The sequence below is a fragment of the Harpia harpyja genome, chromosome 20, assembly GCF_026419915.1.
Source record: "Harpia harpyja isolate bHarHar1 chromosome 20, bHarHar1 primary haplotype, whole genome shotgun sequence".
Classification (NCBI taxonomy): Eukaryota; Metazoa; Chordata; class Aves; order Accipitriformes; family Accipitridae; genus Harpia; species Harpia harpyja.
In genome coordinates, this window is record NC_068959.1 from 3,616,769 (window position 1) to 3,640,371 (window position 23,603).

Genomic DNA, 23,603 nt, shown 5'->3' on the forward strand with positions numbered 1-23,603 from the left:
GCAGGACGATCGGCGGCGGCGGCGGGACGGAGTCGAGACGCGTCTGCGCCTGCGCAGCCTCGCGCGGCACAAAGCGGCGGGGGCGGTGCTTGTGCTCTACGTGTGAGGGATTGCCGGCGCATGCGCGGGAGGGGGGGGGGGGTGTGCCGCCGGGAAGGGTCTTTCCCGCCCACCCGGTGGGTGAGGCGCGGCGACCCCGTCTCGGTCCCGGTCCCGGTCCCGGTCCCATCCGCCTTGGCAGCCCGCCGGGCCTGTGGTGCGTGAGACCAGCGGTGCCGCTGAGCGCGGAGGGCCGGTGCTCTCCTCGGTGGGGTTCTGCTTGAGGGGGGCGGCGCAGCCCCGCCCCGCCCGCCCGCAGCCCTGAGGCGGGAGCGATGGGCGCTGCTCTGAGGGGGCTGCTGTGGCCGGCCTGTCCCCGGTGTGCCGAGCGGCGGCTCCTCAGGGGGGCACGGACTGGACAGGGCGCCCGGCCTGCCGTATGTCTGCTGGGGGGGCTGGGAGAGGTTGTGATCGCTTCGTCCGGCTTCGCAGTGTCTGTGCTTCTCCCTGTAGTCCTGAGGACGATTACCGTGTCCCTCTGGGAAGAAGGAATTGGAGAGAACTTGCTGGCGTTAGGTGCTTAGAAAGAAATCTCTTCAGCTCCAGCATGAGTGTTAAATACTATCTCTTGTACCACCGTGTAGTGCTTGGATTAAAAAGGCTGTGTTGCGTTTCTTTTCTTCAAAACAACTTGCACTGAAAGAATTCTTGGAAGTCTTGGGTTTATTATGACCTTTTAAGAGGGAAGGAATAGGTGAAGCACGGTGTAAGCTTTCAGCAAAATACAGGAAGCTAGTGGTGGACCTCAGTTACCTTAGTGTACTCTGACACTTGGTTTTCTACCTAAAGGAAAAGATGTCAGTAAGGTGGAGACAAATAAGGTGCAATAAAAAGGAATGAAGGAAACATGCGTCTGTAATCTGTGATGGATTATGTATTTTATTGCAATTTGCATCGAGGTATCAGTCAATGCAAGATTTCCCTTAAATAACTTGCAAAAGACATGAAATGATCAGTAAAAAAAAATATTTTTTCCCTTAAATGGGTCAAAATTTGGACAAAATGTACCCTGTTGAAACCATCAAATCAACAAGGACTTTTCCTAGTTAATAGGCATTAATCGTTTTGGTCAGGGTTTGCCTAATACAGAGTCTAAATTGTTAAATTCTTTGCCTGCTATTGAAGCACGTTAACAATTACATAGTGAGCAAGGGGGAGAGAATGTTTGCTTTCAAAGGTCAGTCTCGTTTTCTTGGTGTCATACTCTCCTAGTAGACATCAGTTGGTTTGAATGACCTAACTCAGGTGTTTCCTTTTTCTTCCAGAATGTTTTTGCACTTTTTACATAGATTTACATCTTCAGATGTTCTTAGTTTTGTACTTAAGTTGTAGAAGGAAAAGTGTTGTTCATTGAAAAATTATAGGTTTCAGGAATTTACTTTGTAGCACATCTTCCTTAATACTCCCAAAATAATCTTGAACAACTAAATGCGAAGAACATGATGCAATAACATCATCTTTTGTGTAACTTGTCAAGCTAAAGTTTATTTTCTTTAATAACTGTTGACCTTCTGGCATAGTCAGATGTTTTAAGACCACATTAACTCTGTTTTCCATACAGATAGTGAAATTCTTGGCAAAACTCGACTAGATTACATCTTTGAACTCCTCGTGGTGTCGGTTTTATGGTTAATTATGTTCCTGTCTACAAAAAAAATAACTAATTAGTGGGGTTTTTTTACTTATTTTCCACAACACTCAGAAAAATCTGAACCTACAATTTTGCTGCTATATGCCTCAATCTCAAGAGAAACAAGTGCTTCAGCACCTTGTCAGAGTCTAACTATGATCCAGAACAAGGTGTTCTGTGCTCTTGGATGATGGTCACATTAGGCTGATAGGAAGATGGTACCAATGGCAGTCCCCTCTCAATATTATTCCCCCTCTGTTCAGCAAAAAATGAGCGTTCAAAAAAACCTGCTCTACTTGAAAAAGTGTTTTTTGCTGCATCTGTACTGTTGTCCAGTTCTTTGTGTGGGTGTATAAGTGGTGTGAGCTGGCATGGGAAGGGATCCACAGGGTCAGGATCACAGCAGGGGCCAGGTGGGAAGGGAGCTGTGGAGATCATCTGGTCCAGCCTTCAGCTGAAGGCAGGGCCTTGGTTATCAGCTGTAACTCTTGGGCTCTCTGTGGCTGACAGCTGATCCAGCTGAAAAAGAGGGTGTGCTGGGTACTGATCCTAGTGCTCAAAATGGGGCAGGACTGCATTGCCTGCACCCGTCTTGTGTTTCTGGAATTGGAAAGATGGGAGCGAGAGAGGAGAAATAAAACCTCTTCAGCAGCAGGAAACTTAACCTGGCTTATTTGCTTATGAAACTACAACCAAAGTCCTGTGATGTTTTATCTGATAGGTGTGGGGAAAGCACAGCTAGTGTGGATTAGACAGGGCTCCTTACAGGTTGCAATAACAATCGCTGCTGTCTTCAGAGCAAGTGTGATGGTTGCCAAACCCACCATTGGTTCACAGGAGTGTAGTGTTAAAGTGCTCGCCTAAGAAAGGAACTCTTTTTCTTTGAAAAGACAGTCATAGCTCTTAACTGCCAGGACAAACCCCACTTTGGAAGGGGTAGGTGATTCAGCACTCCCTGCTTGCAGCTGAAGCTGTGCCATTGACTAGGAGAGACTTGGCACAGGAAATTCAGGATTCAGTTATCTGGACACTCGCAGAAAAGGGGAAAGTTTTGGTTTCCATCTCCATCCCAAGCATTAGCTCTGTATTTTATCCTCATATTGTTTCAAATAGTCTATTTGTGGATCAGAAGTCAGATCTTGTTCCTCCCTCCTTCTCGAGAGTCGTAATCAATAGTTTAGAGTATCATGGTTGCTTTTCTCCTCTTTCTTAGATAATTATCTGAGCCTTCAAAGGAGATCAAAATAATGAAAGAATACCTGCTGTGTTGCATAAGTTGGGGGTTTGTCAGTACTTCAGATATACAGTAAGATTAAACTGTGTGAATTGTGAGACGGCAGGAATGATACTTCGTATTTAGTATGTGAATATATGCCAGGCTTTTGTGTGTGTGGTTTGTAACTAAGGAGATCGACGGGGTGTGGTTGCCATGATGAGTCAAGGGCAGTCTATACTGCTGTACACGATCCTAGCACTTGAGTCAGAGACAAGTGGGTTTTGTATGTATGGCATTCTTTAAAAAGGTTAACTATTCAAGCTGACTGCAGTTAATGTTTACACACACTGAGTTGGTAGGTTATTCAGCTTTTTTGCAAAACCACCTATAGTGCCAACTAATTCTCTAACGGTCTGAAATGAATCTCAAACTCATTGATGTGTGTGTTAGCAATTACAATAATCAGTTACTGCAGTAACACCAACATTTCCATTGTAGTATAAGACATATCAGTCAGCGTTTAAATGATGCAGATTTATATTGCCGAGCATCGTACAACTATGTGAATGTAGTGTTGATTAAGTACTGTATAGTAAGGAACAGGCATATTAGTTTTCTTCACACTTACCTCTCTCTGAATATGTTACTAGTTCTAAATTATCAGTCAATGCATGTCTGAAATGGCTGTTGCTGTGGTGTTTTAATACTAAATGCAGAATTAAAAGGCTATACAATAGTGTACTAATGAGTTACCACATTTAATGGAGGGCTGCCTTCTTTAATTAATACATTTTTTTGTAAGCAAAGAGTATAGACACTGGTACTTCAGTGTAGAAGTCAACTGCCTCTGTGGACAGGGACTTTTCCTGATCAGATGAAGTCAGAAGTATACATCATGTAATCTCTCACATATTCAGATACTGGCCACTTACTGAGACAAAACATTGTATGTTTTGTGTCTTAATAGTCCCATTAAGTGAGATAAATCTTGTGATCTTTAGTAGAATGATTGCAAAAGATGGGAGCTGGAAGAGAAGCTATTTATGTCAGATATTTGTGTAACAGCAGCACGAACAAATATTATTTCTGTATATTTGTCCCATTCCAGAGTCCAGGTAGTGCATGACAAAATCAGTGACAACACTATCAACAGAGGCCTACTCGCTTTAAAAGTTCAATGAAATGGCTTCTGTAAAGGGTGGAATCTCATTATTAATCACCTTATATACCACAAAACATATTACTTGAAATCTGGTAGTTCATAGTTCACTCTAGTGTTGTAGAGAAAGCAGGAAATGTACAGTCTTATTGAAAGAAGAACTGTGAAAATCACATCTTCAAATCACTATGGATACAGATATTTCCTAGTCAGGAATCTTTCAAAAGCTAGGAAAGGAGTGCTCATTCACAAACATTAGGTTTTTAATATTTTGCAAATATGTGTTGTCCTACTCTCTCCCCATGAGCGTGGCAGCACTGAACGCCGCTCTTGGCTTGTACATCCAGCCCGGTGCTGTCTCCTGGCTGGGCAGGAGCACTGCTGAAGTAGGTGCATCACTGTGCACCTCGGCACATGGCTGTGTTCTTCCTCAGTTCTGAAAATGCTACGTATCATCTAACAGTTTTAATCTTTAGAGCACTTGACAAATACTACCACTGCCAGGACAAATACTATCGCTATCTTGGCCAGATGGACAAATACAAGATTTCAGGCCCGCTGAGGAAACAGATACTGAGGTTAACTAACTTTCCAAACATGACAGAAGCATTTAGAGTCAAGAGAGTAGAGACCCCAGTTCAATAGATACTTGGTGACATGCTTAAATTCCTTTCTTTTAAACAAATAATGTAAACATCTGTGAAATGTCCTGCTAAGCTTGTGCTAGGAGGCTTTAGACTTGCTGATTGCTGGTGTGGTGCTCTGATCAGCGTAGCTCATGTTACAAGTACTTTCTTTGGAAAAGCTCTCCTATTGTTCAGTCCTTTCCATAAGCTACGTTTAAGCACACAACAAATTATTAATACATACAAGCAGTTGTCATGGAGATAATATGATCCAAAGTGGGGTTTTTAATAAGTGGCACAAACTTGGCACATCCCACGTGCCTTGTACAGACAATTCCTATATAATGTTTCCTGCACTAGGCATGGGATAGATATATATCTTTGCTTTTCGTGCCAGCACGCTACGGAGAAACCACTGTTTCTGGCTTTCAGATGGTTGGCTTTAGGAATCTGAAAAATGTAGGACTTGTAAGAGGGTGGTTTTTTTCAAGTTGCAACATCTTAGCAAGGGGCTCCACTGCTCATTTCTGTGAAACTTCAAATACAACATGACAGCTGAATTACGGCTAAAACCTCTGCAGGATATATTTTCTCTCCTCATCTTGGTGCGTAGACTTATGGCAAAATGCAGCAGCTAATCCAAAAGAAGGCAGCTGGCTAATGTAGCTGGGGAGGCTTCAGGACTGTAATGAGAATTGTTTTCCTTGGAACAAGACTGTGATCCTATTAAATGCCTATAAATCCAGGAGGACCAAGTGCCGTACCCGCAGACTTAAGGATATTAAGCCTGCGCTCTGAGAGTCGTTTTGCCCATGCTTGTCATAACGTTTCTGCTCTTTCACTGTGCCCTTGCAAAGTAGTACATAGGACAGTTCAACCAATAAGTAGGACTTTTACCTTTATTCTGTGCTTCTTTTTCTTGTCTTGTCCTGGAGAACCTGTTAAGCCAGGCAACACCTAAGTGATGTAGCCATTCTGTAGCCTATTTGAGTGAATGAATGAGATTCTCTGCATATTATAGCTATTGCCTTTTTTTTTTTCCCCAGATATTTACTCTTCAGTTAATACTACGTCGCAGTTACTGTCATAATGACCTTCATCTGGGCCAAGCAACTAGAGAGTTAAGCTATAGAAAGACTGCAAAAAAGGATTCCAGCAAGAAAACGTGAGGTATTACTCCCTCACTTCCCTGCCAGGTAAATGTATGTTTCCTTCACAGCACTGCCAGTATCTTGTAGCGAAGGAAGCATGAACCCAGTTGGGGAGTACCCATGACTTCTAGCAGTGTATTAATATAATATCCATGTTGTTTTGGAGATGCCACAGATGTCTTGCATGACAAAACAGGTACACGGAACCTGCTAAAGATGCCTTGGCTATACTGCTGCTTTGCCATCCAGCTCAGCAACAGCTCTCAAGCTCAGTTCCAAGCAGTGCTGTGTCCTGGCTGCTGCTTAAATGCTTCCTCTGAATAGAGAGACTGGGGAGGGAAATTTTCTTTTGAAATCTATTTGTGTATGTACTAAAGGACAAAGGAGAACCGTGATATATTCACTGCACAGGCACACTTATTCTTAGATCATGATTTCACTTCACTGTGGCTAACAAGTGTATTATTAGTAATAACTAGTTACAAATAATAACCTGACCTTATTTTTAACCTAATACTGAATCAGATTTCATTGTAATAGGTGGATTCACTGCTGTGCTTTGTTCTTTAAATATTATCATTCAGAATTTCAGTGCCTTCCATCTTAGGTATTAAAAATAGGTGGCAAGTTGGATAATTATTATTGTTCCAAATCTCATTTGCAGCCTTACATAACAGTGTTCTCACCAAAAGCCTTATTTTAAGGGTGGAGTGGAAGAACATGCTGTAGCAACCTGAAATTATTTGCACTACTGTAGCTGGCTTATACAGAGCCTAGATAGAACTGTCTCTTCTTTTTTGAGGAAACTTTGAGAGCCAGTTTAATATTCATGAAAATACAGATATCATTGAAAATAAAAATGCGTGGACTACCTCGGCTTTGGCATTATAAAGTCATGTGTTGTCAGCACACCTCAGTCCCGAGCATAAGCATTCTTGGTAATCCTATATTGCCCAAGCAGAAACTACTAGTCATGCCAACTCAATGACAGTCAAAATATTTGTGAGTATAATAATAGTAAAGATATAAACATGCAAAATGAAATAACAATGGTAAATTACTTGGAAAGAGAATATCCCCAGGTAGATGGAGCTACACTTGATAAACCTGAGCTTCCTCAACTTGATAAACCTGAGCTTCCTCATTAGTAACACTGCATTCATAGGCAAAGTACTGTCTCTGTTTTTATTAGCTAAGACTATTTACCCTTCCAGCCCTGAGCAGGGTCACCTTTCCCCACCTTTCCTGATCATATCCATCAAACTCATGTGACTTGGGAAGGATGAAAAATGGTTGGGAAGAGGCTGTGGTCAATCCTGAGAACATTAGATACCTCCCTTCAGCTGTAACAAACTCCCCAGCTCTCCCAGTGATCACAGTAACAGCAAACACTGATCTGTTCTATTTTAATAATAAATTTTTTTTTTAATCTCCTATTCCATTGCATGCTGTGACCTCCCTCCTTGATCAGCATTTTTTTGCATCAAAGCTAGCATCATTCTTCCTGACTGTCATTCTTCTCCTCTGTCCCTTTTCCTGTGCATAACTTCATTTCTTCCCCCTTTTCAGCCTCACTGAATCGGATTTAGCCAAATGATCCACAACACCTTGTAAGCTCTGGAAATGTCATTCTAAACTGAGAGGCTTTTCTCCCTGAAGTTGTGTATAGGATAAATATAATGAAAATAAAAAATGCAGTTATAAATTTGACTAATAAAAATCTCACGTTTGGCAAAAGAATGAGAAATGGCCATGAAGGGTGACTTGTTAATCTCACTGGTAATACCAAAACTCTCGGCTTTTCAGCTGGAACTGGCATCTTACTGACAGAGCATCAAACTTCCTTTTTGATATATATAGCATTAGTGATAGCTGCTGAGTGTGTTTGCTGGCAAAGTAACATTCTCCTCGTATTAGCCCCAGAGTGCACGTGTCCGCTATACTGTATTGCATGTCTGTCATACAGATGTTACACACACCCAGCTGTTGGAAGCCCAAGCCAACAAATCCTAAAAGTTTGCAGGCTTAAAAGCTGTGCTTGTGCTGGGCTGCCCAAGTGCATGCTGAACTTGAGCTGCGTTAGCTGAATTTCACTCATGGGCAGTAAGTGCATCCAAAAGCTGTCGGTCTCTATGTGTTCAAAGACAGGAGCTAGTACTAACCTTGCTTGCTGCCATGGTACACAGAGATTTACTCTCAGGAGTACATATCTAGCACAAGCATAATGTTAATTTGTACACTTCAGTGTGGTTTTCCTCCTCAGACTACAAACTGAAAAGATCAATGGAATTATGACTGTTGTTTTCGTTGGATGAATAATTACTCCATAATTAAATAATGATATCAGGTATATTATCAGAGAGAAGAACTGGTTTCAGAAAACTGTCATTAACTTGAGCAATTAGAATTTTTCAATTCCATAATGAATGTATATTTATTACAGGACTGAATGAGTAGAGAGGCGATGCAGGGTCTATTACAACAGTGGTTGATCTCAGTTGCACAGAATGGGAGGGAGAAGCTTGCCAGCTTCACGAGGGAGGCTCTGTCATGAAATCAGTGGCCCAGTGCTTTGGGACACTGCACAGCAAGTTTAATTTGGATTCATGTTTTACTATCAAAGATAATCTTACAAAAACCTGGCTGAATTTCCTGATAAGAATGTTTATTTCAGAAACAGCACCTTCCAGGGCACCAAAGCTATAGTACAAATTAGTCTGAACAGCGTTAAGTGTTAAAGCTACCATTCTTGTGCTGCAGCTGTTCCTAGATGAAGTCCATCAATGTACCTTTTCATAAATTGCCCTCTTTCTCCTGACTATAGTTAAACTTTCCTTAAAAAATGGTATCTATTACAGCGGAAAATCATTCATATTCATTCTTCTAGTAGTCCAGAAAACTTTATTGGTACAGCTACTACTGCTCTAATTTTTGACAGTGTCCAACTGGAGACAGTCAGGCAAATGTACCAAAATCTATCAAGAATTACTCACGTAGATAATATACCAAGTGAAAGAATTTCCACAATAGAGGTGTGTACATTACAGTAGCCTTGAGATAGGGCTGACTTCTTCCAAAACAAGTTCTTCAGGTTTTATGTGACTATTTAATACACTTCTGTGTTCAAGAAAATAACTCTTGCTCTTACTCTGTACTATGAAACCAGTATAGCAGGAGGCGCCATGGGCTGGTGAACAGATCAGGAGACAGGAGACGTCTCTTGTGTCTGTTTAAAGCTTTTCAGGGCCATTTCAACTCCCACTTCCCCTTCTGTGAAGCGTTGGAGCTACTATTAATCTGGCTAGTTATATGAGCAGATTTTTTAAACTGAAATACACTTTCTTCAAAGTATAAGGTATCTTTAACAGAAAAGTCATAACTATTAGGTGAACAAACTCATTATCTTATGTCTGTGAATGAAAACGCTTGTGGGCAGTGTCACTGAATGCAAATACTCGCATTTTGTTCATCTGTTTTAAATGTAAATGCTTTCTACATATCATCCAGAAGAAAAAAATACATATATTCCTTTTAGCGAGGATAGCCTCTCTAAAAAATAGTAACAAAGGGTATCTATAACATGGCTTTTCACTTACTGCATTTCTGTACCCTCTTTTGTCCCAAAAGATTCTTCGGTGTTCAGTGCCTTGGAGGCACAACTTATCCTGAAAAGCAGCTATATCTAAGATGAAGTCTGAACCACAGTGCTGGACAATAAGATTTTTAGGTGAGGGAGTGACTAATCATTTATCCACTTGAAACTACCAATACCTATTTTTAAAGTGGGGGTGCTACCAGCAAAGTACAGCTTACTGTCAAGTGAAACTATGTATGTAACAGATGCTGGCAGTCTGAGTATAATACATACCTGTGCATCCAAATCACTTCTAGTCCTCTTTTTTTATGATGGGATTGTGAATTGTACTTTTTTGTTTTTGTAATTAAAGGGTGGAACAGATGGTGAGAACCTGAAGAGCTGCATCCATTAAATTAACGCAGAGAATGTCTCCACATTATAATTTAATATAATGGGATTTTACTTCAGTGAAATAAAACTATACAGTCTGGTGCTTGGGAATGTTTACTATATGAGAAGCTTCACTGTTAAAAGATTTTACTGAGTCATGCTGTGAGTCTCTGCCAAATACCAATCATATGACCAACCCAGTTAAAAAAGGGTGGTTCTTCATGCCAATATATTTCACATGCCACTCTACAGTGAACCTTTTTTCGACTATACACCTGTGGATTTTATGTAACACCGAAGAGGGACAATGTAATCTGACTGCATGTGTTTAAAAAAGGGTAGATCTTAGCAAGCACAAGCTAGCTAGTCTAGTATTAAGAATGGTGTAACAAGAGGGGCTGGGTTTGACAGGGTTTCAGAAGTAGAGTTAAGGCAGACAATCCAAAACAAGCACTGATACTGTTAAAAATCAATGAATGTTTTGCCAGTTCCAGGAATCAAGATGTTACTCTTCAGATGGCAACCAATTTCAAAAGTTTCTATTTCTCATTTCTGTTGAGACAGGGATTTTAATTACTATAGTTAAGACAGAAAAAGAAAATCCAGAAGTAGAGGCATGAATTTTATAAGCAGCAGTGGACACTGCTAAGTTTTCCTAAATCTCAGAAAACATTTATACTTAACTGTAAATATTTGAGTGAAACTTGTCTAAGCTACATTTTGGTAATCCTGTACTTTGTTACTGAAATGTTTTTTATCCATGGAAAGTTACAGCAAATGTTTTGTACTAGTGGTTCTTTACTCCAGCAAGCTCCAGCTGTAGATACATAATACTTGTCTCCCACGCAGCTCCACCATGGCTAGCAATCAATACATTGTCTTCTGCATACAAAGGCTATTCCTCTTATAATCAGACACTGGGATAGGGATGAAATCATTATGGAAAATAGCGCTAGAAAGAACACAAAGACTCACAATGGGCCCAAGTGTCTCTGCTGCAACCCTTACTCCAACTAAAATACACTACAGATTAACTTGCCTTAATGACTACTGAATAAGAAAGTTAAAGGGACAAGCACACGTACCATGGAAAGTTTAAATTACACTTCCCTTCAGTGTAATCTGTGAAATCACTGTTGCGCTGCGTGGGAATAATTGAGAGGTCACAGAGGATTATGTGGACATTTATGTTTCATTCTGGCATAAGTGTGTTCAACTCCAGTGATATCAACAAAATTGTTTCCGTCTTCAGTAATACTGCATTTGCTTCTAGGACTTAATAAAAGAATAATACATTTATTAACTGCACATATTTATCTCTCACTTAGATCTCAGGATTTCAAACTTTCAGCAGTCAATTACTGAAACGTCATTTCAGACATACTGAAGCTTCTCTACCTGGTGTATGGAAGTGAAAAATAGGATGGTTAATAGTTTCAGAATATCACACATCCCACCTCTCAGAACAAAGCAGAACATTGCTTTAACAGCAATGGGTTTTGCCAGGGAACCTGATATGTGGTGCTTAAGTCTTCACCTAGCACTGCATGAGACAAGACGTATCGCTCTCTTTTCCCTGTTTCTCTTTGTCAGGGAAGGAAAACTTTCACTATACTTCATTTATAAGCTCTCAGTGGAGACGTGTCCTGCGCTGGCTGTTCTCACTTCTCTAACTATTAGCTTATCCTTCCTCCCCTTCAAAAAATAGAGACTTCTGGTTTGGAGAAACATTCATACAGTTGAAGTAATGCATACAGTGTCACCAAGCAGTTTCGCCTTTGGTATCATATGCTCTTCAAACTGCAGCAGAATGCCCTCTATGAGATAATTAGCAGCTGTATTCAAGTGACTCAAGGGAAGATTCGAGTTCTGAATTTTGAGAGGATGTTTGTGTATCTGATGTAATTTTGTATCATCACAGTCTGTGTAAGCTTTCTAAGCAACAGAACAAAGGAAAGAATTAACCAATGAGTCCAAAATACTTAAGCTAGGAAAATAACTATTTTGTTTCAACAGCTGGTGCAACTTTTTCTCCATTAAATCTAAAGAATGCCATTGAACAGAGGTTTAAGAAGTACAGCTTTTACTATCAGTAACACCCCACAACCAACAAGAAAGGAAATCTGTTTGGAACACTTCAAAATAATGTTTGATGTAAGTAAGGTAGTCTTTGTCTAACACAGTCTCTGAAAATCAATCTTTTCACTGGGAAAATACACTTCTGCAATTGAGCAACTGTGACATGTTTCTTAAACATTTATCCATGTATGCAATAAAATACTTAACAATTTTAATATTAATTCCTCTGCAGAAAATAATTAAAAACAAATAGAAACTGATAGCGAAGAGCAGAACTCTTAGAGCTGCATGGTTGGTCTAACTGTGCTAGATCCTCTTCCGTAGCCCATGGCTGGTGATGCTGCGATCTGGACGTGTCTTCAGCTGCATCACTAAGTGCAATAGAGATTTCTGAATTGGGTAGTTATTTCCATATTACTCACAGAAGCACCTTTTTTTTTTTTTCCCCCAGTTTTCTTCCAGCAAGGAGGTTCCTGCTTGTGTTATCATTTCCTCTTTCAGTGGTGGTGTATTTGCTAACTCCGCAGAGTGGCGGGAGGCATACAGCATGTAGGCAAATAATTACTCATTTTCCATAGGCAAAGCATTTAACAGCAGAGATTAGTTGATTATCTGCTCTTCTCTGACCACCCTTCTAAAACCTGATAATTGTTTGTATCTGAACAAACTGAGCACGTGTCTAAAATAATTCAAATGCTAGTCTTTTATGGGGAAAGCATCATATTTTAATATCAACTCTAGAATAGCATTTTCCATCAGTAGCTCTCAGTGGGCTTTGCAAAGTCAATACCACTTCACAGATGAGGAATCTGATGTGTTCAGCAACAAGATTATTTACCCCAAACCATCTCAGCCAGCAGCACAGCAAGGAAGGAACATGATCCAGACATCTTCGAGGTTAGTGTCAGATCCAGTTGGCCATTTAAAATGGAAAATATTTTATTATTTATTCTTGGAGAATTTGCTACCTCTGCCTCCCTTTCACACCTTTGGGGTTTTTTTGGTTTTTTTTTTTTGAGCCTCATAGATACTGTTTTTCTTTCTGGGATCTTCAAGGTATGCTCTTCCATCTCCTGAGCTGGGATGCAGTGAATAAAATCTGCTTTTCTGAGCTCTAACCTAACCCCTAGCCCACATAAGCTTTTTCTGGATTTGCTGACTTTAAGCCCCCAGTTCCCTACTTACCCCGAGCCCTCAAAATAAATTTTTAGATAGGATTATATGAGAAAACGCATTAGGAGAGGAAGAGATTTTAAAAATAGCCTAGCATCTAAATCTCGGTGTAATCTCTTCTAATTGTCCCAGTATTTGCGTGCAGGGCATGGAGCTGCACTAGCCTAGTGTTGGTAAGGTCGAGCCATGTATAGGATTTACACTTTACAAATAATTACAAATTTATGAAGCATTCTAAAGTGTTGGTTACACCCAGGTGATGTCATTAAAGGTTTATCTATAGTAAATCTGCTTTCCTCAGAGGGCCAGTGCGCCTTTTTCACACCCACATGTGATAACCCATAAAAGCAGCTGTTACAGTTAGAATCTGTCAGTCAATGCTTTATTAATCCTGCCACAGCAGGGGCATTGCTCCTGCATAAACAGGCTGGCAGCAAAGCACAGGCCAGAGAGCAAAATTGGAAGGGCTGCACTGTCCTGATGCTTAAGTTTAATAAGCAATGCAAGACCAAATAGGAAGAAATTAAGATGTGCTGAAATTATCCTGATTTTGGTGGTATGGCTTTTTGTTGCCATGAAATGTTATCGAAAAGTCTGTTCATATTTCAAGATTTTCTATTGTAATTGCTGAATTTAAATAGTTACCATGCTATAAAGCCACAAAATAAGAAATATTTATTTTAAACTTAAACATAACAATAGGGCTCTTTATTTTTTAACAATGTTTATTTTTTTAACATTCCAGGCTTTTCATAGCTTTCTGCCACATCCTAATATCTAGCTTGGGGTGTCTGTACTTTTTTTTTTTCCTAGCAATGTCAGTGACCACCTGGAAAGTGCAACAGAGGAAAGCTAATGAAAAATTTTAAATATGTGACAATAAATAGGAAAAGTTATCACAGTAAGAATTGGAATTTGCTTCCTAATTCGTATGATAAACAGACTTCACTGCTCATAAACTCTTCCAGTTTCCTCATTGTGTTAGCTTTGCTGCTCAGCAAGATTATTGAAATACTTTACAGACAGCTCGCAATACCAGATAATGTAATGATTGGGCAGAAATTACTTCCCCCAAAATACACAGGATGGACAAGAGAGCCCCCATAACACTTTCTATATAGCCCCAATAACACAGTTTCCATATAACCCAAACTGCTACCAGTTTCAGCTAAACATGTGGAACAGCAGTTTAGCTCGCCTCCGCTAGGTATTTTTCTAGTTCCAGCTTCTTTTACTGCCTCTGCAGGTAATTTATCCTCAGTTCACACCCAGTGAATACCAACAATCAGGTATATGCCTGGCCTCTTTAATCATGCTGTAGTTACTTGGCTGTTAATGAATAACTGTTCCTCTTGCTGCAGACCCATCATCAATCAGGGCTGGTAACAGAAAACAGTAAGACAACTATAAAATACCTATTCGTTTTCTGTTAGTGTTTTTGTTTGTAATTTGTGTTCTCTAAGCAGATCTTCCTCCTAGAAATGCATGTTTGCGTGTTTTCCCTAATCTTACATTACTATGCAGATTCCTCGTATGTTGTCTATGTATGCTAATCCCTGTAGCATGTCATTAATTCATAGTACATTCAGTTAATTTAGACATGGATATTGGAGAAACATAATTAACACACAACTACAGTATCATAGCTATGCAATTGCTTTTTTTTCTATTTTCTTTAGATATTGAACAGGCCAAAGTCAATGCAGGGGGTCTCAGTTTGTAAAGCCGGGGCTGTGGTTTCATGTCCTGGGTGAAGCAGCGTCTCTTTTCCTTGTGCCCCTCTTGCTCTTCCCTTCCCAGGCTACCGTCTCACTGGTGCCACTGCATCTTCGTGAGGCCATCGTTCAGGAAAGGGATCCAAGTTCAAAATAACCATCTTTGGTCAGGTTATTTTAGTCAACATCAAGTCCTTGACCGGGTTCGCTGCACAACCCCACATGCAATTAATGCCAGCACAGCTTAGGGAAAGATGTGGGACTGGTAACAAACAACATGACTTTGGGCCGCATAAGGCAGAACTGCTGCCAAAAGAAACATTAATCAAGCTCTACCAAGTATTTGTTTTGAAACAGTTTTGAAATAAAGTTTCAGAACACTTGCAGATGAAACGCGTTTAGCTGTTGGGATAGAAAGCTATAGGCAAAGCTAAATCTGGCTTCTAATTACATAGAATAAAACAGATACAAAATTAGACTCTATGAAGTCTAAATAGGTAATTTCACAGTGAATATTTAAATATAGCTATTTAACAATAAAAAATATTAAATAAATATTTTTAAATCCTTCATGGCTGTCATCCTGCTTGCCAAGCTATAGCCTATAATCACTCTTTAGGAGTAAAGGGGTTTCCTGGGCAACGGTGGACCACTAACTCTAGTATCTACTCACAGCACTGTAAAAGTACACCAAAAATAGCTTTTGGCTAAAATGTCCCTTCTCACTTTTTCACATTAGCTTTATTTTTGTTAATGATGCTGGGGCTGGAAAGCTTAAGAAACAGAGGTAGTTGAGAAAACATACCCTCTAAAAATCTGTTTTTTAAAGTTTAGCACATAAGAAAATACCTTTTGTTCAAAACTGTATGTAATGTTTTTCATCTGGCAACTGTTTTCCCTTTAAATGATAAAACATTAAAACCTGAACTAAAAATAATCCTGTTGGCTGTTCCAGTTCAGGAAATTTCTATGAGCCAAGTTTTGTTGTTTTTTTACTGACTGTTATTCCAAGTGTAAGTCAGCTCAGCAACTGCTGACTCGGCAATCATGACTGGTTTTGTACAATCTTCATTTACTTTCTTTTATTTTTGGAAACCATGACAAAACATCAGCTGGAACACTCAGTCCAGCATTTTCTTAACATACCTCGAATAAAACAGCAGATGATCATCTGCAAGAGAAATACTCCAAAATAATGTGCAGACCCCCAAAGGATATCCCATATTCCCTAGATGGATGATTCTTTAAGAAGTGAAGAAGTTTTTTGATGCTGGGTGTTTAAAACCACCTGTAAAATATGAACACCATTAGACAGGAAAAGTAGGAAAGTATCAGGATGAGAAGTCTCTGAGGTTGGATCGTGCATGCATTTTCCCCCCCTGCACTTTAGCTACAGGTGTGTACTCTCTAGTTCAGCAGTGTGGTTAAACCTGCAGTCCAGTCATCCTGCTATAAAAGCGGGTAAGTGTGTGCTTGAATCCGATGCACTTGTAGTTGAATATGTGCTCAATTGTTTTGTTAAATACAAATGAACCACTGAATTCAGGTCCAATCTAAAATACCAAAATACAAGACAGCAGATTAAAAGTCTGCTTTGTTCTATTTAATTTTGGAAATACTTCTCCCTCACAATCAACATTGTTTGCTGCTGCAATGATATTGATTAGATTCAACCCCATGAAGACACACAGCTAATCCAGCACTGGTGCGTTGTAATTACAATAACAATTTTATGCAGCAATAAATATTTTAAGAAAAGCACTTCTCACCTTCCCAAATCCTGGACCATTCTGACAGGTATGAAAAACAGTACTTCTCATCTTTTAGTAGTTCTACATCTTTGTTATTCCCTCTGTGCTTTGAAGGAGAACTTAATTTTGTTTCTTGTAAGAATTTGGCTTTCAGCTCTGGTAAGAATCTGATAGCAAACAGTGAAATGATCTTTTAAGTTATATCAAAGAATATTTTCTCTTAAAATTATATGCCAGCACCTAAAGTAAATCTGTTATTTAACAACTCAGAGAGCCAAATACCTTATGAGTAGTTCTAAGGATAATGCCAGTTGTATACATTAAAAATGGAGCTCGTCAGCAAAGGATACAAACGATAGTTTCAAGTCCTTTGCAGTAAAAAATACTGACATTAACATCTGCATAAAAGACACCCGTACATATGTCACTCGTGTTTACAGTTACCCTGGGATTTCTAAGGGTGAAGGCAAACACGTAACTTGTTAGAATATCCTTGTTAGATACCACTGGGTACAGTGATGACATCTCTCCACAGCCTCTGGACTGATGGAAGAAATCCCGTGGATTTCAAAAGGCTCCACAGCCACACCTGCTGGCTGGCAGGCTCAGCACAACACAGATGAAATGAATAGTAATTTTTAGAGAAATCACTCCAAAACAATGCTTAATGCTGTATTGCACATTTTAAAAAGTATTATACAAAGTGCTGTATGGAGGTTCTTGTAAAAAACTCTTTGTGGCCAAGCCGAGTGTTCAACAAGTTAAAAGCTAGAAATTGCATTTCCTAAGCTACCATAACCCATTGGCCTTTCTTAATACATTAAAAGGTGATTGCATGTTATCTGCTATTTTGGCTGGGGAGTTTGCTCTACTCAGCCTCTGTCTGGGTGGCAGCAAAATGGTTTTTCTTCACTGTTCAGTGTGTGATTTCTCCTCGCTCTGCAATAGGCCAGATCTGGTGCTTTTCCATGATAAATTTATGCCTCTTGACAAGAAGGCTTAGCACAGTGAAGACTTGGCCAGTGTCTCTGAATCCACTCTTGTGTAGGAGAACATATAATTAACATTTTGTGAGAGATCTTATAGAACTTTAGGGAAATACAGGCTTTTGGGGACCTTTTGGGTCATATTGAGGCTCCTCTGAATATCTCTACTTTGCTGCACACACACACAAACTGAGGACAGTTTGCAGTCTACAGGGATGACTCGTTTATCAGTGTGTGTGTAGTTATGAATTTATATCTGTTCATTTCATTAGATTATTCATAATTTCATATCATTACGTTATTAAGAATCTTTTCATCTAGTGCTATTCGGTGTCTGTTCTCTACTTAAATTATCTCAGAATTTTTTTGTCATTGCACCTACTTCAGTAACATCTAGGGTGTCTGGATCTTATTCTGTTGCTGTGTAACCTAGTTCATGGTTTTTCGCTCATCTTTCTGAATTGGTACAGCGGGTGGGTGGAAGGTGAGTTATTATTTTAGCTGCCAGTTCTAGGGTAGGTAAGGGCCCCAGAGTTTTATCTAAATTATACTGGAGAAAATATTCCCTTCAGGAGCAGTCTGCTGGCTGAGGACTGTCCCAAAATACTCCGTTAATTTGTTGGATAGGGGTTATGAATGGACTATCAGGGTAGCTGTGGCAACTATACATCCACTCAGGGCTTTTTCACCTCCCATGCTGCCCCTTTCTATAGCCAATGATCTGTCCCTGTATTTATTTCCAAATTGCAATTATGTGTGCTGCCCTACCCTTTATACATCTGTGGATGCGGTTCACATGCACGAACAGAGCCTGAAGTTCTTGCAGTCATGCAGGTTTTGAGCATGGAATAGGAAACAAGAGACAGGTACCATAAGATCATCAATTTAGATCTTCTGGCCAGCCAGGAAAAACATGTCATCTCTGACTACACATTCTTCCTTCAATGCATAACGTCTTCTCTGAGCGTATCAGAAGATATGAGGGGTTTACAGCTCAGCTCAGGTGGATCCAGGCTCCCTGCCAGCAGTGTTTCCAGAGCTGATTTTACCTTATCTCACATGTATATGTTCTTCTGCATACCTGAGGGATATCGCCCAACTTTAAGACTGCCTGCCTGGAGCTTCTTAAACTAAAGGGCCTAGGTGAGCAAGGTAGGATCCCTATCCCAACACACAGAGACATTCTTCCATAAGCAGTTTAGAACATCTGATTTAAGAGTTTAATTGTTGCCTAATTGGGGTGATGTGAAGCATTTTCTGAGAATCTCTGCTTCTCTTCCTTGGCTGTTCAGATGAAAAACAGACGCTTCTAACCTAAACAAATAACTCAGATGTCTGAAATAGATGGGCTAATACCCCTCTAAATACATAGGAACAGACCAGCTTCCTGTATCATGTCCTCATTCTGAAAGAACATCCTCCATCCCTCCATTTCCATTTCGCTTCCAGCTACCACAGCTGGATGATGGTGGCCACTTCTGAAGTGGGTCACTTTATAATGTCCCTTTATGCTGTCTCTGTGTGATTCATTTTAAACATAGGGAACCTAAAAGAAACCCAAATAAACACACTAAGACAAACTAAAATAAATCCTCCTGGAAGCTCTCAAAATGTTTGTGAAAAGATTTTGAAGGGTTACAAAGACTTCTGAGGAAACAAAGTAGCCTAATGTATAAACTGCTTTCCCTTTCTTCTCTCATACACTTCAAAGCTCCATTTCATTTTAAGTATTAAACTTAGATGTCATAACTTAACACCTTCTGAAAATATATCCGCAACACAAAGTCAACCCATCATCAACCAGATCAATGACTCTGGAGATTTAAACACATTTTCCACTACAACTATCAGAGATTTGGAAGGACGCAACAGAACCAGAGAGGGAAGGAGCAAACCCTCTCCAGCACTATAATTCAGCCGTGGGAGGAAAGCTTGGCCCCTGCTCTTTCCTTTTCCCCGTCCCCCATGAATGAATGAGATCCTTCATTTCTCTGCAGCAACTGCATTTTCTATTGCCAGAGAAAGAATGAGTCAGAAAAGCCTGCTGCTGGTGAAAGCTTCGCTGGTCTTTACTCAACAGTGGGCTTCATCATTTTTTGTTTTGAGTTTTTGTGGTGTTAATAGGTTATTAGAAATGCCTGGTATCACCACTAGCATTCTGGATTTATAAAAGAGCTTTTTTGCTTGTCATTTATTTTAAGACTTAATGAACAAGCTCTCTTTGTGGAAGAAGACATTTTAGTTATGCTCTTAAAAATGAAATAGAGTAAGCTAGTAAAAAAGAAATGCATCTCAATTAGATTATTCTTCTTCCATCTGCTCTCAGATCTTTTTATGACAGGAAATTGCCTATTGGATATTTTATTTTGCTTAATGGAAACGGCAAAACCTAAATCCATTCCCATTCCTACTGACATCAGGGGAAACAAGATTTGATGTCTGAACAGAACACTTTTTTTTTTAAAAACCATTAGTGTCTGCAACTGCATCTCAGTGAATATAGTAATTATAACACCAGTGAATTTAAATTAACTTAAATGTGTATGAAACTGTGGACTGGCACTTACGCTCCTGAATCTCCTTGGCATTTCTGAAAATCCCAGCTTCTCTAATTAGTAATTTCTGATGTGCCACATTCTTCATGTGTGGACATTCACAATTAAACCGACTGAACTCCTCATACGAGTTAGGGCAACAGACTGTAACTGAATGGGGTTTCTAATAGAAAATGCCATTTAGCAGATGAAATAGAAAAATGTATTCACATGCTGTGTTCACATAGAATAAGAATTCACATATTCAGCTGTACTCATAGGAAAAAACATACTGAATTTTGACAAATTAAAGTACTGTCATGTTTCAGTCACATTAAAATAATCTCCAAACTTAGGACAAGCAATGAAATCTTAACTCGTCTTAGTGAAGTGCTTTTGAATGGATGCATTTCTCATGTCCTAAACTTCACTGCCCATTTCAATGACAGAGTCACTCTCCAGAACAGAAGAACGCCTGCAGAACCATGGGATAACTCTCCTTGGAAGCGATGCTCAGGAAGAGACACTGGGTAGGGAAGCTGCACTCCCCGGAACAGATTTGTGTTCCAGACTTAAGTTGATGAACATGGATTGCAATCACTATATATTAGATAGAGGGTTTTTCATTCTTGGTAATGTTACAAATTATACACAATTACTAGTAAAAATTGTTACAAAGTTTGAAACTCGGACCTCCTCTAAGGTACACGTGCCACATTTGCCAGTAAGGCAGTAAGCTGGGGAAACCTTTTCCTTGCATTTATAGGATGCTGGACTGCAGGGAATACCATCCCTGAAAAACCTAGGCTCCTTATAAAATACTCTGAAGATGAGGTGTCCAACTGCTTGGAAAAAAGTACATTATGAACAGATAATAAATCAGCTGGTTAAAACAGATAGAAAGATTGTATATCATATTCTAGTATCCACATGGGGATGGCTAAAATACATTAAAAATCTCTCATCAAAAAGCCTACTATCTTAAAACTTGAAATGAATCCAACTATACAACACTGCTGTATTCCTCTCTGCGCTTCTTCTCTCAGAGAAGGATACGTAAAAGCAGATCCTTCCTGCTGACTCATTCTGCTCTATAAACTATATTTGAGGTTTGAGAATAAAGGAATTATCCTGGCTTGTTAAGCTATTTACCTCCATGTTTATAGTTCAACATTACCAGAACAACTACTGCAGTGTACTGTTATTATTATTACTACTAATAATAGTAATCAATACCTAACAGCATAAATGAGAGCATACAGACAGGAATTATCACTCCTCTCCGCAATTCCAACTTCTTCTCCAGAATTTCATTACAGTAGGTGGACAATAACAGAATTTTATAAAATACAAAATAAAATCTTTAGTGGAAATTAATTACACACTTGGAAAACCCCTAGCACTTCCAAGTTACCATGTTGTTAACCACGTGTGCTACATCCCTGAAGTTCTACATCTTTCTTTCCTCAGTTTTACAGCATCCTCTCTTGCACAGCTCCTTAGGGCTCTTCAGACAACCCTTATCACTGATCATCACAGGGGCTCAGCGCCAACACTGCTGGACATTTTTCATATGGATAATATGGAAAATCATCTGCAGGGCAAATGGTCACAGGTACCTAGGAATAACATAGATAACAATCTTCTAGAGATTTATAAAAAAATTATGAACGATCTGTTTGGTTTATATAGTAACAGTGCTGTATTTAAAGATAAACCTTGCACTGCTTTCACTAAATCTGGAACCAAAGCATAACAGTATCTTTGACCTTATATGTAGGCATGTTATATGTCACCGTTTTAATTTAGCTTTTATATGATTATTTTCATTTTTGCTAATGTTGCCTTGTATGCAGAAGATCATATGGAGGACACTGCTGCTCCTATACCTGCTGAATTACAGATGCCGCCACCACCACCCCTCCCCCCCACCCCGAAACCCCCACATGTATTTTTCATATGTGGGGTCTTTTAAAACCAGTTCAGAAGCCCTGTACCATCACGTAACCACATAATCTGTATAAGCATCACCAGGGGTAGCTAATGTTTAAGCAAAACCAAAATCACAAAGTTTAGTAATTCCACTTTGTGTTAACAAAATATTCTCAGGTTTGACATCATGGTGTATGACAAAGGAAAGAAAAAAAAAAAAGAAAAAGGAAGAAACCACCAAAAAAACCCCAAAATAGTTTAATAAGGTTCAGTTTGCTTTAGAAGTTCTCAAGGCATGAAAGCATGGACTGAAAAGAACCCTCCTGCTACTTCAGAATTGGCTCCGTGAGGCACATAGTGCCCTCATTTCCCAAAGTCATCAATGTCCTGATACTACTACAATTAGCAACTGCTTAATGTAGATGATGAGTGAAAGAGAGCAGGATTTCTGCACAGTACAGTACCGATTTCTGCACAGTACAGTACCGATTTCTGCACAGTACCCCACCCATCAACATCAGGACAAACCAAAAGTGATTAAAACTGATGAGACAGCACGAAGGAGAAGGACAAGGTGGGAGCAGGACAAGGGAAGGCAGGGAAGACAGCTGGCAAGGTAGTAATGCAATGGGCTGGATAAAGTACTGAATATTTTTCTCTCTTCAGAGTTTCAGAGATGGGTCCAAATACTCTGCAGTAGTAAGCACTACTACTATCCAAGTACTCCTCCGATCATCTAGTCTGATATCTCTTTACTGTATTGTTCCAATTCGGCAGATCAGTTCAAGCCAACTGGAAGTCTTAAACTATGAAACAAAACCTTTTTCTCAATAAAGAATTAAAACTTTTGATATCTGTATGACAAAACACTACAAAAAAAGGTGTGATCAGAAAGCGATAACATTTTATTTATGATCAATCTTTCAAGTGAGTTCTTACATTATTGTTGTGATGGTACTCGATTGCTTGTAGTAATGGGAAAAGGTATTTTTAAACCTTTTGTTATCCAATCCATGGAAATAATGCTGGAGCTCGTCTAGAATTGTATGATCGATTAAATTCAAACACCAAGTGAAGTCTTTTTTTTCTGCCTAAATACATGAATCAGGTTGACAATATTCTTATGATGAAATCACTGTTGGTAAAAGAAGAAAAACACTTTCTACCATGGCTTTTTATTTCAATTCATATAGCCTTCCTCTTTAAAAGGTTGATAACAAGAACTATAATTTGCTTAATTAAAGATTGACATTATTTTGAAAATACGCTAAAAGTCTTTGTTTCTTCTCCGTCAGCCTTCCTCCAATATTCAAACATATTTACCAAGTTATTTTTCACAATGCATCTCCAGACTCTGAACTAATACTGCTGAGCCAGGAATACAGCAAAGACACAAGCAACTCTTTTCATTAGCTTAAAAAATAACCTCTTGAATGCATTTTACTTATACTAATCAATCATAGGTAAGAACTCACATATTCAAAGAATCACATTAATAACATGTACTATTTCACATTGAGGTCCATTTACCATTTAATTTTTACATTCCTATCTGTTGATATTTTGAAGCTGCTTTAGGTTAAAA

General features: G+C 39.3%; 1 long non-coding RNA gene across 1 annotated transcript; it reads left to right on the forward strand.

Annotated features, from left to right (window-relative positions):
• The first annotated feature begins 154 nt into the window (after positions 1-154).
• Positions 155-22,007, forward strand: LOC128155058 (uncharacterized). Its single transcript, XR_008239513.1, has 3 exons — positions 155-256; positions 5,777-5,926; positions 20,536-22,007. It is a non-coding gene; the product is annotated as an uncharacterized LOC128155058 (long non-coding RNA).
• Positions 22,008-23,603: the final 1,596 nt, after the last annotated feature.